This window comes from Zophobas morio, unplaced genomic scaffold (genome assembly GCF_036711695.1).
Source record: "Zophobas morio isolate AGI-343-1 ecotype UQ-CSIRO unplaced genomic scaffold, CSIRO_AGI_Zmor_V1 ptg000024l, whole genome shotgun sequence".
In the NCBI taxonomy this organism is placed as follows: Eukaryota; Metazoa; Arthropoda; class Insecta; order Coleoptera; family Tenebrionidae; genus Zophobas; species Zophobas morio.
Window position 1 is genome coordinate 4,696,046 of NW_026972129.1, and position 19,114 is coordinate 4,715,159.

Below are 19,114 nucleotides of genomic sequence, written 5' to 3' on the forward strand. Positions count from 1 at the left end.
TCAGAAAACGGAACCTTTTTGCAGTGGAAAAGTGCGCGTCATCTGTTCGAATAGTCAACCGTACGGGCTGGAAAACCAGCGGGGAAAATCCATTAACATCCGGTCTACGATTACGTCACTTCCCCAAGATCCCTAGTAGGGTTAATTTCCCACAACTGTCTGCTTCATTATGGAAAAGTCTCAATTTAAGTAGTTACAGCTAGCCTAATTCTGAAACTATCGAAGCTAAACTACAGGAGTTCATGGTTGGGATGTTCCTGTTTACTACTTTAAGATGCTGGGCTACATTATTAGGAATTTAGAGCAATTCACAATGTTGAATTGTTAAAACTTTTGTTTATTTCATTGCTAAGAAGCAAACTCGAATATGCAGCGATCGCCTGGTTTCCTCATTACAAACGTTATTTGAACATGTTCATTCGTGAAATTTATTCATTTTAGAACTTACGGCATGTATCTACCAAGAAAATACTTTTAAGAACTATTTCTTTCGAAGTTCTCCGCTAAGAGCCTTGCTGTAAACGGTACGTGTCCACTTGAGAGAAATACTTTCGAGAACATTCCATATAACAGTACAATATAACCTTAGTCCGATACTTGGGTTTGCCCTCAAATGGATAAGCAAAACCTACCCGAGTCTCGAGTGCAACTTCCACAATATGAACACGTTTCTAACTGCGAAGTGCGATTTTCGAAAAAAATCGTTTAGATGTTTCATTGTAATAATAGCTTAATTAACTGCAATGATAGAACTCTGAAATATAGAATTGCAAATTAACACTAAGGACTTACTTGGAATGATCAATTTTAATTGTTGCAGAGTTAGCGTCATACGTCAACACTTGACAAAAGTTTTGAATGAAAACATGTGCAACACAGTGAATAACTTTACTGGTTGATGGATGTGTAATGTGGGAAGTGTAAAAAGTTTGAATTTGATATGTAGTTGTAACTAATTTTCATCAACATAATGTAGACTATAGTAAAAAATTTGTAACTGTAGTAGGAGTTTCTATATTCTGCAGTGGGGAGAGCCTCCTAGAATACAATTACTACTGATCCGGAAATGATCGGCATTCAGGCAAGTCTTCTATCATTACGAGTACTAAAGAACAAGTAATTGACAACACTGGATATTACTTCGTCAGAATGTTACAAAAACAGTAATAATGTAATCTTAACAATTACCTATGTTAATGCAATGTTTATTTATCTTTTATCCTCTGACTGATATTTCTATCATCATAAATATTAATTACAATAAGCGAAGTGTCACACTGGAAACAATGTAATTGTTTATCTTTATATCTGTTTTCACTCATAAAATTTTAACGCTTGATTCGTTCAATCATAACCCTAAAATAGATGAACTATCTAAATAAAACTAAACACATATGGTGACTATTTACGTAACGGGTAAAAGAAATAGTCTGTGTTAGAAAATTTCCCTTAATTTATCATTTTATTTGTCAGTTTAATCAAACAGCAAGGTGATAAGGACCATGAAGTTTTTTTGTTCAACTAAATCAACATTACGTTGTCAGAAAGAATGAGTGATTAGAAGCATAAAAAATGATTATTACAGTGACATGCAGGGGCAATGTTTCACTTTGGCTTGGTTGAAAAACACAAGTAACTCTAGGTAAGCGATAAAACTGTTTAATTTTATATTAAATAAAGAAACCCAATAAAACACTTTTAAATCGCTTTGTAACAATTTAATTACGTCGGTCCTATAAAATGTACTTCAGGATTTAATAAAAGTTAAATTAATTCAAAAAGTTTAATAACGTCATTTTATTTTAACTTCCGACCCGAAAAAGAATTCTAAGATCTTTCTGCGATTTATTTTTTCCATATTTGCTTAAATTAATTGAACTTTTTATAAAAAATAATATTAACTTGCGTCTTAAATAAAGAAAAAAATTATTTATGACTGTTGACTGAGGTTTCCACAATTATAACGTCTGCCATTATTATTTATCTTTAAAAAAGATTAATTAATAGAAAATTAATTCAGAAATTTGAAGAAACGTATTCAAAGCAAAAACTAATCATTCCTTAACAAATACTTAAATGAAATAAATGCTGAAATACATATATTGCACTATACTGGTGGTCGAGTAAACATGTCACTTTGTAAGTGCTCCAAAAAAAAAAAAACGCAGAACATGCATTGACATGCAAGTTTTGTAAACGTTCTTATCACTCTAGTTGTGCTAAATTATTATCTGAGTGAAATAAGCTCCAAATATATTATGGTGAATACAGTGATGCTCTTGACGAATTGTTGCCAAAAGATAATATTGTAGCCTTAAAAATTCTTGTAAGGGAGATAAATATCATTATTCAGGAATTAGGACAGAGAATACAACTGAACAAGATCACATAATGTTGTTGAACAAAATCATTAATGAAAATGATGACAACAAACCATGCATTAAAGACGAAAAACAGGTGACATTTGAGGTCTTCGACGACGTGCAGACAAAAATGCCTAAACGACATACTGATAACAGCATCAAGAAAAGTAAAAAGAAACCCGCTCATCAGACAGCAAAAAGTACACCACTCCTCCGTAAATGAAATTATTATTTTTAAGCCCAGAAGAAAAACAAAATTCCTGAGGTATTAGGCAAAATAAAAAATAGAAAATCGCCAATAATTTGTATCCAAATTTTAGATAATAATGATTTTACTGTTGTATGTCTACGCGAATACTGGTTGACAAGCCTGAAATTCTTTATGTATTAAAAATTAGGAGTATGTTGTAGGCTCTTCATTCAGTAGAACTATGCTAAAAGGAGGAGGAACTGTAATATTATATCATTCTTCCTTAAGTGTTTTAAATATAGATAAGGTGGTTAAGTTCTCCGAAGAAACAAATATAGAAATATGTGGTATCTATGTGGCACATAATAATTGTATATCATTCGTTTCTGGTACTTTTGCCATATTTCCCGATAGATTAGAAAGTACAATTCAACAAATTGCCTAAGAATTTTAATCATTGGCGGTTTCAATGTTAGGTTTGGCACAGATCACGGTAACTCTACGAGCTTAACAAATTTATTAGCATCTTATAGTTTTAGACCCATGATACATGAAAACACTAGCGGCTCCAACTGCTTAGATAATGTCGTTAATTTTAAGATAAACAACAACAGTGCTCATGTACTTCCCAGCTTAGTGGCCCATAGATTATTATTATAGGCTACTCAAAAAGCTGTGTCGACCAGTCACTGAGATGATCGGAAATATCTGTCTACAGGCTACAAAAAGTCCACGTTTAAGGCTGGCGTCTGGTTCGGTTTAGCCCTATACTAAATACATTGAAAACATCATATGCGTCGCGGTTTCCGGAGTTGCATTTTAAAAATATGAGATATATCGCTTTAAAAAAAATTATATTTCGAATTAACAAACTTCAGTCCAGGGGACCTCCATATTTATATTCATATCTAGTATGCAGTTTTTACAAAAAAAAATTATAAAGTTGAACAACTTTTACATCACATTTTAACCGGCACATTGATGCATTTTTTGACGAAGTGCTGAAGTTTTTTGCATTCTGAGATAGGAGGTCCCCTGGGAAAAAGTGTCAGCTTTCTTTTGATACCATTTATAATATTAAAAAATCCACGACTGAGGTAAATAACTCGCGAAAAGTCAAAATCTATTGAAACGAGAAATCGGCATTAAACGAGCTGTGATGCGGTAGCAGAATGCAGGTTTACTTAGATTCTGACTTGGTTGGAGATTTCAGTATTTTAAAAATGCAATTCCGGAAACTACGACGATGTTTTCAATGTATTTAGTATTGGGCGAAACCGAACCAGACGCCACCCTTAAGTGACTTTGAATAGAAGAAAAATATGTCTTCTAGAATTAGTCACATAAAAGACGGTTGTATTGAAGGAGCTCTGGAGACTATCATGATAACATTGTTCGGTCCAGTCAGGTAGAGCGAAGGAGAAGGGGTGCAGCAGACTCCACCCTCTCACCCACCACCACCACTTGTAAATATGTAAATTTAAATAGTAGATTCGAATAAACCGTGAAGCAGAAAGGTCGTGTCTCATTGAAACTATATTTATAGTTTCAACAACATCATTTTGGTCATCCATTGTGACCACTTCATTTTTTGGTCATCCATTGTGACCAACATTTGTGGTCACCCATTTGTGACCGCTGGTCCTTCGAGCAAACACAAAAACTTCCGTTAGGTCACCCATTTATGACCTAACATTTGGTCCTCCGAGCCGAAACGTCACAATTTCCGTTAGGTCACCCATTTATGACCTAAAATTTGGTACTTTGAGCCGGATCGTCACAATTTCCGTCAGGTCACCCACTTATGACTAACAAACATAAACCAAGAAAATTTTGAAAAATGGTTCAAAGAACAGTTGATGCCAAGTTTGTGGTAACCGTCTCTTATTGTGATAGATAACGCAAGTTATCATAGTAGACTTGAGGTGCCAATTTAGTCTCCCTAGGTATTCATAATTATATTGTAATAAAACTTTATTTTATTTGTAGGAAGAAATTCTTCGAAAACGTTGGAAAAAGTAAAAAATGATAGCATATTTAAATAAAAATGGGATTGATCATCCACCCAAGGCCATGAAAGACCAAATCTGGGAAATATTGGCTAACAAACAACCCCAAAAACGTTATCATTTAGATTTATACGCCCAACATCATGGACACTGGGTATTGAGGCTGCCACCTTACCCCTGTCATTTCAACACTATTGAAATGGCATTGTCGGAAGTTAAAAGAAATTATGATAAGATCATTCCAAGAACCAGCTCTTCCCCAACGATGTTTGTGCAACTTCGCAAAATGTGATTAATCAAATTCCGGGTGTGCATTGAAGCAATTACGTTAAACATACTGATAAAATAATAAATTGTGCTTGGGAAAATGAAAAAATTTTAGATATTTGAAAACAGAAAGAAATTATTATTAATGTTAATAATTCGGATGACAGTAAGAGTGGAAGTGAGGATGGTAACAGTAGCCTTGAAGATTGAGATGTCGATATGTTATAACTTGAAATTTTTTCTTATTAAAGCTTTCGTTTTTTCTTTTTTTAATGAAGTTCGATTAATTAAGTAATTCAATGGACCAGTTTATAAAAAAGAAAAGTCATTTACCATTTTTTTATTTGATGGGTTTAACATAATAGCAGAATATAATAGTTTTTGATTGTGTACTGTATTCATTAAAAATAAAGTTGTTGTATGAAATATAACAATTGGAAACAGAGAACGTACGCTAGTAATTAATGAAAAAAAAATTCAATTCACAAAAAAATTCTCTTATTGACACTCCTTTTTAGTGCCTGTACCTTTCAATAATTGCGAATTTGAAATCTAGATTTATCCATAGTAACATATTCGTAACATATAAGAAATCACCTACGAAAAGTTACTAAAAAATGTCACATTCTAGGTGTTTTTGACTAGGGGTATTGCCACGACTATACTTCATTCCCACTGCATTCGGTTTTGCAGTTTCAAAGTTAAATTGTAAAATTTTATACAGTTTTGATTTTTTTAAATCTGGATGCCTAGGGCAAAAAAATCAAGGCGAATTCATGAACCACACGTGTAGGAGTATGTTATTTTATAAAATTTACTGTTCCATTTCGAGGTGACGTTTTCACATTGTTTGTGGGGATGATTAGACAAACTATGGTTTGACAACAATTGGTCCGATAATTTCGGAGATGATTGATTGAAAAAACTAAATAATCATTAATTCCATTAAGAAACGTATTTTATTGTTGTTATTAATATTACTATTGAGCGCGACAGTGTGCTTGTAACTTCTAAGTGGTATGGTACCAGTAAATTTGTGTTGAACAAATTTGGAATCTAAATTCACGCTGTTTCTTTTCTTTCATAATGTTTACGCATAACAACAAAATTTCATTCGTAGAAACTTTCTTTAAAAACAACTTATTAAATGCAGAGTGCCAGCTATCTCAGTTCTCATGTTAATTTAATCAAGAACAGACTCCAGACACTCGCACTCCAGTAAAATACATTTGAAATGAAAATACTATTTATGTTCACTAAAATTATGGATTAGCAGACTTGTTTAGACGGTTCAGGTGTAAGAATTATTTTACTTGCCAAGCATAAGTTAGGAAAGTATCCTAAAGGGGGTATTTTCATGGGTATCTTGTTTCCTTCTTTGAAGTTTCACAGCTTGTAAAATACGAAAATGCTGATCTTCTCTTCCCGTCTTTCTGTCGATTAGTGGTCGGCGTCTGTCTACTGTCGGTCTTTTGGTAATTTTATTGGACAAATATAATTTCCGAAAGTAACAAGTTAATCAAAGTAAAATTAATTTTAGAAGACGTACTTTAAGATTATTGTGTAGGTAGTAAAAGTGTAATTAAAATTTGCCTGTTTATTCAAAAACTTTATGACGCCAACTTACAAAGTGATTAATAAATATTTATTGAAAAATATGCTCTGAAATCCAGTGTTATATATAAATCTCCATAGAAATCTATATTGTGCCATACCTACATTGTGGGTGTCAAAATTTATCTTTTTGTGCATATAAAAATGATTACGTCATCACGAAATTTTATTAAAAAAAGCTCATCACAAACATGCAGCGTGTACTTTTTTCATGAATGTATATTTTTGAATTTCAACATCTAGAGCTTATTAAAAAAATTAAGTCCTTCAAAAAAGTAATGACATTAAAATTTTGTTGAGAAAATCTTACTTAAAATCTCTAGAATCATAATTGCTCCTTTATCTGTGGTTTAGTTATCCATTCTCATTTTTAATTATGTATATATATGGGGGTTATTGCAAAAGAATGTACAATATAATTTTACAATTCATCTGAAAGAATTTCTTTGAAACCCTGCTGATTCACACACATAATCACCGACTTAACATTATGTTCACATTAATTTTAACGCGTGTGAAAAATTTCAGCGCAAGTGGTTTTGTACTTTTTGAGATAAGTTATAAATTTTTATTACAAATTTTGAATTTTTTTCTAAACCTACATTCGCAAGGTCAAAACTAAAGGTAGACCAATTACAGGTACAGAAGTATGTTGATGGCAATTTAAAATTTTTGACGGGGATGTAGGTACACACAATTTTTGGGTAGCGTTATACCATTTACATGTTAGTTCTAAAAATTCAGTAGTTTTGAAGATTACTTGTATAATTAAACTGCTATATAACAGAGAGTCGATCGAGGAACGGTAACTGAAATCGGCATTTTCGTATGCTACATAGTTTACGTCATGTATTTTGATCTCACCTGACCGTGTGCGCCAATTAATGCAGCGGAGGATTGAAATATGTATTGTACCTAATGTTGGTCGTTCTCAGTAATTATTATCAAATTGATTGTTTAAATGCTTTTGTAATAAATTCTTGTTTATTTTTAAACTTCTTATAACTTTAAAAATTTGCATTTATGTTCCCAAGAATTTATTAAGAATCACCCTGTATATATTTAATTTCATTAATTGTTGTAACTAATATACCTATGTGCCAGAAACAAGATAAAAAATGCGAGAACCTGTTTAAAATGCATATAAGCCCATTATATTCTGAAAACGTTTTGGCGTTTTGTTTTGGGATAAAAGCGTTTTTGCTGGATATTTAACGAGTGAGATGTGCAAATAGCCGCTAAAGTTCCACTTAATTATTTTAGATTAAACTTTCTTAAATAAAATGGAATTAAATTTCTATTAAGCAGGAACCATCCACGATGTTGGTAGAAATAATTACAATTTCCATTAAATCTACTGCATCAGGTGATGAAAGTTAAATTTAAATACAACGCAAAAATAAAATAAAATTTCATGCAAGAGCGCACGCACAAGCAGAGGAAAGAGAATAATTCTTTCCGACTGAAATTTTGATCCGACTTTGAAGTCAGTGAAACAAAATAATGTTGTATAGCTGCTTCTTACAAAGCGCATTCAAAATGGCAAAAATGTGAATGGAATTATACATTTAATGGTTGCACTAAAAACTTAAAAATTCTGTTATAGAAGTTACTTATGTACCGAGTAATGAGCATTTTAAATATTCAAAATTATTAACAGTCAAATGACAGATTGATGCAAATGGCCAACTTATAGTTTTGCATTCTAGAATTTTTAAAAAGTCGCAAAAATAAAAAACAACACGGCGCGACGTCAGTATTATTGAACTATTCTGGAAAGTAAACATTCAAAACCGCAAGTTCGTTCTCATAACAATCAGTTTCACGGTTTTGTGTGGACTATCGTCTATATTTAGTGATAAATTTTGAAACACCAAATAATAGCATAAAACATTATAAAATTACCTTTGGTTTGTTGTTTTCGTTCATACAAAATGTGCAGTACTATTTTTCCACTGTTAATTAACAGATTTTATAAGTAAGTGGTATTTTTGAAAATTTAATCTTTGACAACTTGGTTATATAAAAGATACTGCCATCGAAATATTATTTTAACAAGCAAAACATATAACTAAATTAAAACAGAAATTCAGATCGTGGTGTGTAGAGTTCGCGCATACTAAGTAATAAATTTAAATTAAACTAACAGGGTTTTTAATTTTCATTTCTAAAACTAGTGCTATTATTGATGATAATTTATCAAATTTACGCCACAAAATGTTTCAATTTTTCTCTAAATAAAACTACTTTAACGATCACAATCATGAATATTAAAATGTAGTCATTATATTTATCTAAAGTTTTATTTATACTTACACCCTATTCAACATAGTATTGTTTTTATTATTATACTTCCTTTTATTATTTTATTATTAAAAGATTGCTAAAAATAGGACTACTTTAATAAAATATTATATTTTGGTTTATAGAAGAAGCAACTTTGGTTTGCAATTTTCAAAATTTCAAAAATAACAAGGGTCAGGGGGGAGTAGCTATCTATCTTGAAAACCATATAAGAGCCGAAGAAATTTCTGTCAGAGACTTTTGCATTGAACTTTGTTTCGAAGTTTTAGGAGTACATTTTCGAAATTCTCCTTAAGCTTCTAGAAAGTAGATTTAAGAAAACCCAAGTTATTATCTCAGACGACTTGAACACAGTCTTTATATCAGATAACGAACAGAAACATCGTCTGGTACTTACACGTTAATACTTCTTAGAATTGTAAACATACTGTAACCGAACTAACAAAAGTCAATGTTCAAAGAGTTAAACTTGTTACTATAACATCATAACCAATATACCTTCTTTAAAGTATTATATTCAAGTTATAAATGAACAAACTAGAGACCACTTAGATTTGTTTATGAATTATGAATCTTAAAAAAGAAAAGCGCAACAGGCAGTCATATTTACAAAAAAAACCTAATCGATAAGCCAGGCGAAACTTTATAAATTTATAACGAAGTTTAGAACGGATTTCTCTGACATGTATGGTACTTGTGTGAGATGAAGGCCAAATGGTTTAACCCTCATAATACCATGGGGTCATTGGAGACCCCAAGCGCAGTTTGAACGTGTTTTTCTATTGAAATTTTTTTATTTTAAATTCTGAAAAAAATTGACTTTTCTTAACTTCTTGTTTTCTTAGTTTGGCTAAAGCAGAATTTTTGTAGCTAGCATAATTTTATCAAAAAATGATAAGATCACACATAGTACCATTGGGGTCATCAGCGACCCCAGTTACAAAATAAGTGATTTTAAAATTTTCATCGATTTCTTTCCTTATTTTGATATTTTCCTGGTCTATATATGTTTCTTAGCTTCACTGGCGGATCATTTGCTCGTTCAGTGCTTCCCTGGTTTCTACACGGGTGATATAATTTTAAGATTTTTTACTGGTAATCCCGTTTTCTTACTCTTCTCTTGTTGCCCGGTGCTCCCATGAATTTTGTGTTAGTGCTGTATACACTGCGTTTATGCAAGTTGCATTGTTCTTGTTCATTTGATCGAAAGTCATGGCTGGAAGAATTTCGGTTCGTTTAGGCGACAAAGGTGCCGAAGATGTTTTACTAGAGTGGCTTCGAGAATGTGATAATGATGTTGAAGTTGACGAGAATGTGACTGCTAATTCAGATGATAGCGAAGAAGAGGATTTGGCTGAAGTGAGGTCAGAATACGACTCCGAAAATACGTCCGACGCAGAACCTGTATCTGCTAATAGTGAAAATCAACAACTAAATTTTCTTATGTAAGTTTTTCATTATTTTCAAAATTATGACAAAAAATGTTTAGATGGTACTTACTTCAGGTTGAAAAATAAACTCGAAAAATGGTACTTAGACCCACTAACACAGAGAACAGGACGACAACCAGTGCGCAACATTATGCATCAAGAAGAAGGACCTACAAGATATGCTAGGCGGAACGTGGACACAATTTGCAGTAGTTTTCAACTATTTTTCAGAGATACTATTGTAAATCACATTGTTCAGTGGACTAATGCAGAAGGTCAACCGAAGTACGGAGACGTATGGAAAACCATGGACGCGAATGAGTTTCTACGTTTTGTTGGTTTGCTAATCCTGGCAGGAGATTACAAATCTCATAATGAAGGAATTACGAATTTGTGGAACGTAGAAGATGGCCGTCCTATATTCAACGAAACTATGAGCAGAAACAGGTTTACCCTAATTTCTCAATGTCTGCGTTTTGATAATGCTGAAGCCAGAAGAAAAAATCGAGATTCGGACAAGTTATCACCGAACAGAACACTTCTTGAATTATGGGTACCCACATTGCAAGATCCATACAGCAACAAACGCAAAAGCTAAAACGAGGTAGATGTTGGAAATGTCCCAGAAACTTGGATAGAAAGTACCCCAGAAGATGCCAATATTGTAGTCGTTTGGTTTGCAACGAACATCAGCAAATAATAATTAGTGTAGAATGTTCAACAGAATTATAATTTTTTTTTTAAATGTTATGAAGAATATTATATTATGATTTTAAATTTTATAATAGTTTTTAAATGTTTAATAAATAAAAATATCAATTCTAACCAACTTTCCAACAATTTTAAGTACAGAGAAATCTTAGAAAGTATGGGGTCACTACAGACCCCACCGGTATTACGTGCCACAAAAAAAGTTTGGTATTATGAGGGTTAACAAAGATTTATAAAAAATAAAAAACACTAGAGGCTTTAAATATTTCCCAAATGTACGAAAGCATCCGAAGTAACCAAAGCTCAAAACTTCTCATTACTATAGACAAGAATTGAAACTAGCAAAAAAAATGGTCGAAGATTATTTCGACAGAACTTCCCTCGCCCATACAGCCCATAAAGAAGCATGCTACGCGTTTGTTCAAGTGAGTTTTTCCAATTATAAAATGTTGTGAAGACGTCATCAACATTTTTGCAAGGACATGTATACTATCAATTTGGATAGATGCAGTGTAATATATATAATAATAACAGTATTGTATTCTCAAATTTTCAAGAAAATGGAGTGAGTCGTTCTTAAATCTTGATTTAATCAATAAAATAATGGAACAATTTAATAAAAACATTTAAATATAAGACAAATAGCGATAACGCTTGTTGAGTTGTACACGTGAGTGAAACAGAGAAACTAAACTAAACGACATTTTCTACGAATTGCAATAACTGGACCGCAATGCGATAGTTTAGACCTTTTTATTGCTTCCACTTCAGCTTATCAAATAAAACATTGCATTTTATTTTGATTTTAGATGTGAGAAAATGTTGCCTCCCCTATTCCTAGACAAGTTGTAATTTATCTTTGGTTAAGGGAGGCTGCCCTTAGTTACAGCTTACGCTCAATAAGTAAAAATGGCCTCTCAGTAATAACTTGAAATGTTTATGTTTATTCATCGGAAGAATGTTACGTAGAAAAAAAAACAGAGGATTAAAGTTATTAATTAAGCCACAATGGGACATAATGTTCTGAATATTATTATTATAGTTCTTTAGTAATCAATATTAAATAAAGACGTGCTTATTCTTCCATTTTCGAGAAAATGGGATGACTCATTCTTAATTTGATGAATAAAAAAATAGAGAGTGATTAATTTTATTAAATTTATTTTATCTAATGAATAACTGGGGTAGGGTGGTTAGACAGATATATTTTGATTAAAAATTTACGAAGTTTGCGATAACCTTGAAACGTCTGCGAGGTTTCAAAGCAATCGATTTTGCAGTTCCTGATTTAATCCATAAAATACATTGACTCAGTCATGCTTTTTAAGTCACTCTTTACATATATGCAATTCTAAAAATATGAAGGCAATGATAAATCACAAGTATGGACTCATTATATTTTGGACATTTTCGATAGGATGAGATGACGTCATCAATTTTTTGGGGGGGGATAACGTTTTGATAACAAATTTTTACTTCCTGAGTGCTAGAGCACGAAATAATAGGTCTCCCGTTTCCGTCTGTCTGCCTGTTTGTCTAACCGAATTTGTGTTAGATAGAGAATCTAAGAAACCACATACAAATTTTATATGTGTATTAGAAATATCATATAGATGGTAAAACGCTAACCAAAATTTGGTTAATCATCTCCACTAACAATAGGATGTTATCCTCAAAAATTTACAGTAGCAAATATTAATAAGAGTATTTACTTAAATTTTATGAAATAAGATATTCCTGCACTTTTTTACGTTTTTACCCTAGACATTCAGATTTTTGGAAACAAATTCAAAATTGTATAACAACATTTTGCAATTTATGTTTAAAACTGCCAAATCAAATGCTCTGAAACATTGCAAACGTTTCGAGGTTATGGGAAACGTAGTAAATATAGTTAATCAAAATTTATCCGCTTACGACTCCCCTAAAAACTGATGACATCATCTTACAATATTTTGCCCAATAAATGTTATTTAAATTTTATGAACTAACATACTCCTTCATGTATGATTTATGAATCTAACTTGATTGAGTTATTACCCTAAATATGCAGACTTTTGAAAAAAAAAAGTGTTTCAAAATTTTGTAATTTAACTTTGAAACTGTGAAACCGAATGCTCTGAAATCTTGCAAACATTATACGGTTATCGTAAGCATAGTAAATCCGTCAGTAATCAAAATCCATTTATTCTTTCGTAAAGCAGTTGATGACGTCATCTCAAAATTTTACCGAATAAATCCTTTAAAAAAAATCTAAAATATGCAAAATATTATGAATTTATACTTGTGGTTTATCAATGCATTCATATTTTTTTGTATTACTTATACAAAGTGACTCAAAAATACTAATGAATGAGGCTACAGTACTGTTATTAATAGTATTATATTCCACCTATTCAAATTGATATATGTGTCCTTGTAAAAATGTTGATGACTTCATCAAATATCGAAACACCTCTTTACTTGTACTTTAACAATTCACATGTACATTAGTTTTAGCTCATAGGGGTCATCATAATAGAATAAAATTCTCAAAGTTAAATTTGATAATTTGTTTGACCATACTTTACGGGCGAGGGAAGTTTTGTCGAATAACCTTCGACCAATTATATAACAATATTTTTCTGGGATCGCTGATGATCGAGTGTAACTAGCAGCAATGCGTCCACTATTGTTATAAGGTCGGGAGGCATACATATGTCATAAACATTAATAAGATAAGGAAATATTATTAACATTGTGTGACAGTCATGTGCTTGAATGGAGTTCGTGAATAAAGCTATTCTTAAACAACCAACAAATAAAGCCTAGCCAAGAGCAAAAGCGTGAAGCACAGAAACACCAGAAGTTGGTTATTACCAGATTCGGTTACATCGGTTACCGCCAGAAGGTACCATCGTCATCGTGCAAAGCGACATCGATGAAACCACTTGCTGTTTCGCGTTGAGAGAGAGAGAACACTTCGGAGTAGCACAGGGAATTTCATATCGTAAGAGGTCGAGTACGTTTGAAATAGGTCGGCATTGTTTTCTGTAACGATTGTTAATAAGAGTTTGTTATTTCATTTTTGAGACTGTTGACTGATTCATTTGTTTTAACTACTAGAGTTTTCCTTTGTAACTTATTTTCTGTGATCCTTGTAGAAAATTCATCTGTTCATCTATTATTTTAAGAACTGATAATTCCATCTAAGATTAATAATATAAAAATCTAGTTAAAAACAATTCTAAGAAGAACAATAAAAACTTCGTATATGTAGGTATCGATTTTAATGAACGAGAAAATTGCATTCAAAAATTTAAAAACTCAGTGACTTCATGTGGATCTAAGCTTTATACTTTGTGGTTGTGTGAATGCATCATAATCATGGTGACCTGAAACTGTTTTTACAAGTGTCGAATTTTTTCGTAAGACAAACTTCCTACTTCCGACAAACATTAGTACATATAGGTATTATTAGTTATATGACACACCGAGGTGGAAAGTGTTTCATTGTTTTCGAGAGAAAAGATAATTTACTAAGGGGCGCAGGGCGTAGCCTCCAGGTGAACTATTTTCTCGACAAAGGAACGAACCTTTCCCCGAAGTTTTGTATACTATTATACCATCGAATCAGTTTGTCACACATGAAGAACAAATATCAATGCCTACTTTATGTCGAAAAAATCTTGAATGAATAATTACTAGTTACTACATACTTATTAGATATTTGATTTCAAAATGGCATGAAACTATGAATGTGTAAGATGAGACTGTCAACCTTTGATTTAGTTTTAGTCGATTTTCATTAGAGTTATTATAAAAAGCACGCTTTACAGTCCACGAAAAAAAAACTATTTCGATGGTTACATGTTGCGTGACAAGATCAAAACGAAAAGACCTCAAACTTATGTCTCTCAACATGTGGTCGTCGAAGTAGTTTATATTTATGTTTTATGTTGTGTTGTGATGCACATTAGCCTAATTACTTAAATCACCTTAAATACCAGTGCCGGTATTGAAAACAGTAAAAATGGAATCTTATAAAATACCCTTAGTAAATCGAGTGGTACACCTGATTTGATTATTCTTACTTGTGTAAACGAAAACAAACTGTATTTATCAATGGTCGTTCTCTTGACAAAATCATGGCTTCGTTAGGAGTACCTTACGACTCCCGTCTTGGGACGTTTCTGTCTAACATCTTAATCAATGTTGCAGTTGCGTCACTAAATGTGTTTCTCTGTTAAATACGGATGTGATTAAGATATATTCTATACGTAATCCCAATGTGTCTTAAAAATTTATTAAAAAAATCTGGAGTAGATATGTTACACTCTCCGCGTGTCTGTCATGACGGACGCACGCTTATTTGCTGGTGGTTCCAGTGATTTGTTAAATAAAATTAGTGATGAGTTAGTGTGCAAGGGTTGCAAAAGAAAGGCGAAAAATGGTCCAATTTGTGGTGTGTGTGGAACTGTTTTTCATCCTAGCTGTGTGGAAAGAATTAAAAAGTGCTGCGGTGTTAACATTGTGTTGAGTAATCCCAATACTCCATCGGATGTGGATCTGCTGAATGAACCATTAGTTGCATCATTTTTGTCTAGTTCTCTCTTTACGGATATTTTGAGTAAAGTTGTTAGATCGGAAACTGAAAAACTACGACAAGAAGTCGAATTTTTGAGAGCGGATGTTACTAAGCTCAGGGAGAGTCAAGATGATCTTATGAAATTGTTATCTAAGGATGTGTTTTTAAAATCAACTAAGAAGAGTGATGCTGCGTGTCGGATGGATTATGATTGCGATAAGGATGAATCTTCATATAATAGTTACAAAAAATCGTGGATATGTAACCATCAGGACCTGATTCGGTCAGAGAAGAAGGTAACTGATGAAGATAATGTGACTCGCAAATATATTAACAATGAAAGTGAAGTTAACTACAAATCCGCGGTAGAAAAACCCTTATCTTCGGTATTCGATGGTAAAAATGCTCAGTCTTTGCTAAAATTTAATCACTCCGATAAGAGAGAAACTTTAAAAACTAACGCTATCCTTGGGGAAATGCCTTTGCATCAATTCAACATGAGGAAAATAACGGCCATGGCTGGGAGCAACCCAGATATCTACGCAAAGAATCGTCGAAAAAAGCTAATGGAAAATTACGTTTTATTACTGGTAAGAAATCAAATTCTTCTCTACGCACTATTGAAAAAAAACATTTCTATTATTTTTAGTCGTATAGATCCAGCAATGAATGTTGATGACGTTGAAAATTATATACATAGTGAACTTAATATTAGCTATGCAAAATGTACTTTATTAAGATCTGATGAGCACTATAAATCTTTTAAACTAGAAATTTGTCAATCTGAATCTGACAATATTCTCAATGGTGATTCGTGGCCCAAAGGAGCGTTAGTCAGGAAATTCCTGCCATCAAAAACCAAAGCCGCGCCTCCTAGTATTGAAAATCAAGCTTCTAATGTTCCTTCCTCGCTATGTCAACAATCTAGTTCGAAGGCAATTCCATCTTTGAATAAATCTCCAAATTTTTTAAACTCAGAGGAGGTAACTCCAATAACGTAAGAGAAATTAGCGTTTATTATCAAAATGTTCGCGGCCTCCGCACCAAGCTCAAAGATTGTTATTTGTCTTGTGCTTGTGAAAATTATGACGTTCTTGTGTTTGTCGAAACATGGTTGACTCCAGCTATTTCTTGTTTAGAAGTGCTTGATGATAGGTACGTAGTGTTTCGTAATGACAGGAATTCTGGTAACAGTGTTAAAAAATCTGGAGGTGGTGTTATGATTGCGGTTAAAAGTTGTCTTGCACCGAGTGTGTTAAGTATTACCGCCAATATTGAAGAGTTGTGGGTTTCTGTTCAACTTATTAACAAAAGGTACATTTTTTGTGCTGTGTATTTTCCGCCAGATTCTAACATTGATGATTATTCTATCCATGTACAAAATGTAAAAAAAAAATGTATATGACTACGCTGACTCCACTGTATTTATTTTAGGTGATTATAATTTATGTAATGTTAGGTGGATTCAGGACGTTGACACTAATATGTATGTACCTGTCAATGTCAAGTCAGAAAAAGACCTCTTAATTTTTGATAAATTTTATTCCTTCGATCTGTCTCAATTTAACTATTTTGTCAATTAATTGTTCTAATAATGTACTTGACCTTTGTTTTTCGAACTGTGATAACTTAATCATAAAGGACTTATTCCACCCTCCTTTTAAGTTTACTATTTACGACTGTGATATTTTTTTAGATGATTTCTGTGATACATATCTAGACTTTAAGAATGGTAGTTACAATGCAATCAATGACTACTTGTTATCAGTTAACTGGAATTGTATTGATAATTGTTGTGATATTGATGTTGCTGTTTCTATTTTTTACACACATTTATTTTATGCCTGTGATAGATTTGTTCCTCTTAAAAACAAATGTAAGAAGCGCTTTCCTGTGTGGTTTTCCCAGGAAGTCCGAAATTTAATTAATTTAAAGCGAGCTGCTCATAAGCGCTATAAAATCAGCAAAGGCTTTGATGATTACTTAATTTTCTCGCCACTTAGAAATGATTGTAAAGCTGCTGTTAGTAGATCCTACTCTTCGTATGTTGAACAGTCAGAGAATGCCATCATGGTTAACCCGAAAAAATTTTGGAGTTTTGTTAAAAGTAAATCTAGCACATGCAGTAAGCTTCCTTTAAATATGATTTACGACAACATGCAAGTGTGTGGTGCTGAGAAAATCGTAGAGTGCTTTGCTACACATTTTTCCTCAGTATTTACTAGTAATAAGAACATCAATTTTGACAATATCAACTTTCATGTAGATCAACCTGTTGATTTAAATAATGTCGTAATTGAGAGCTCCTCCGTTCTCAGTGCGTTAGAAAGCCTTGAAAACAAAAACTGTTCAGGGCCTGATGGACTCCCACAATCTTTTTTTAAGACATGCAGCAAATCTCTGGCTGATCCCCTTTGCCGATTATATAATCGATCTACTAATTCTGGCAAGTTTCCGACTATCTGGAAATCAGCATTTATCATTCCTATTTTTAAAACAGGTTTAAAGGTTGAAATAAAAAATTATAGACCTATAAGTTTGCTGTGTACTCCGTCAAAAATTTTTGAAAGCATTGTAGCTGCTCAAATGTTTGAGAAATTTAAAACTGTGATAACTCCTTGTCAGCATGGATTTTTTTCAAAACGATCAACTTTAACCAATCTTTTTACTTTTGTTAATTATATTTTCGATGACTTTGAAAATAACTTAGATGTTCATGCTGTTTACACTGACTTCAGAGCATTTGACACTGTCAATCATTTTATACTTTTAAAAAAGCTATATTTGTACGGACTTCGTGATCCTCTTCTGTCATGGCTTAAGGCTTGCGTCTGGTTCGGTTTAGCCCTATACTAAATACATTGAAAACATCGTCGCGGTTTCCGGAGTTGCATTTTAAAAATATCAGATATATCGCTTTAAAAAAATTATATTTCGAATTAACAAACTTCAGTCCAGGGGACCTCCATATTTATTTTCATATCTAGTATGCAGTTTTTACAAAAAAAAATTATAAAGTTGAACAACTTTTACATCACATTTTAACCGGCACATTGATGCATTTTTTGACGAAGTGCTGAAGTTTTTTGCACTCTGAGATAGGAAGTCCCCTGGGGAAAAGTGTCAGCTTTCTTTTGATACCATTTATAATATTATAAAATCCACGACTGAGGTAACTAACTCGCGAAAAGTCAAAATCTATTGAAACGAGAAATCGGTATTAAACGAGCTGTGATGCGGTAGCAGAATACAGGTTTACTTAGATTCTGACTTGGTTGGAGATTTCAGTATTTTAAAAATGCAATTCCGGAAACTACGACGATGTTTTCAATGTATTTAGTATTGGGCGAAACCGAACCAGACGCCACCCTTAAAACATATTTATTAGACCGTTATCAATGTGTACATTTGAACGGAGTCAGTTCAAATGAATATCTAGTTACTTCAGGTGTTCCGCAAGGTTCAGTCATTGGCCCACTTCTGTTCCATATCTTCATTAACGATATTGCTTCGAATATTACATCGAATACGCTTCTCTACGCTGATGACCCAAAAATTGTTTAAGAGCATACGCACACTTACTGATACTGTTGTCCTACAATCCGATATAATTAAAATTGAAGAATGGTGCAAAATTAATGATATGTCACTCAATTTAG

General features: G+C 32.6%; 1 protein-coding gene across 6 annotated transcripts in view; it reads right to left on the bottom strand.

Annotated features, from left to right (window-relative positions):
* Mp (Multiplexin) overlaps positions 1–19,114 on the bottom strand; it is a 250,562-nt gene that overhangs the window by 29,634 nt on the left and 201,814 nt on the right. The window lies entirely within an intron of this gene.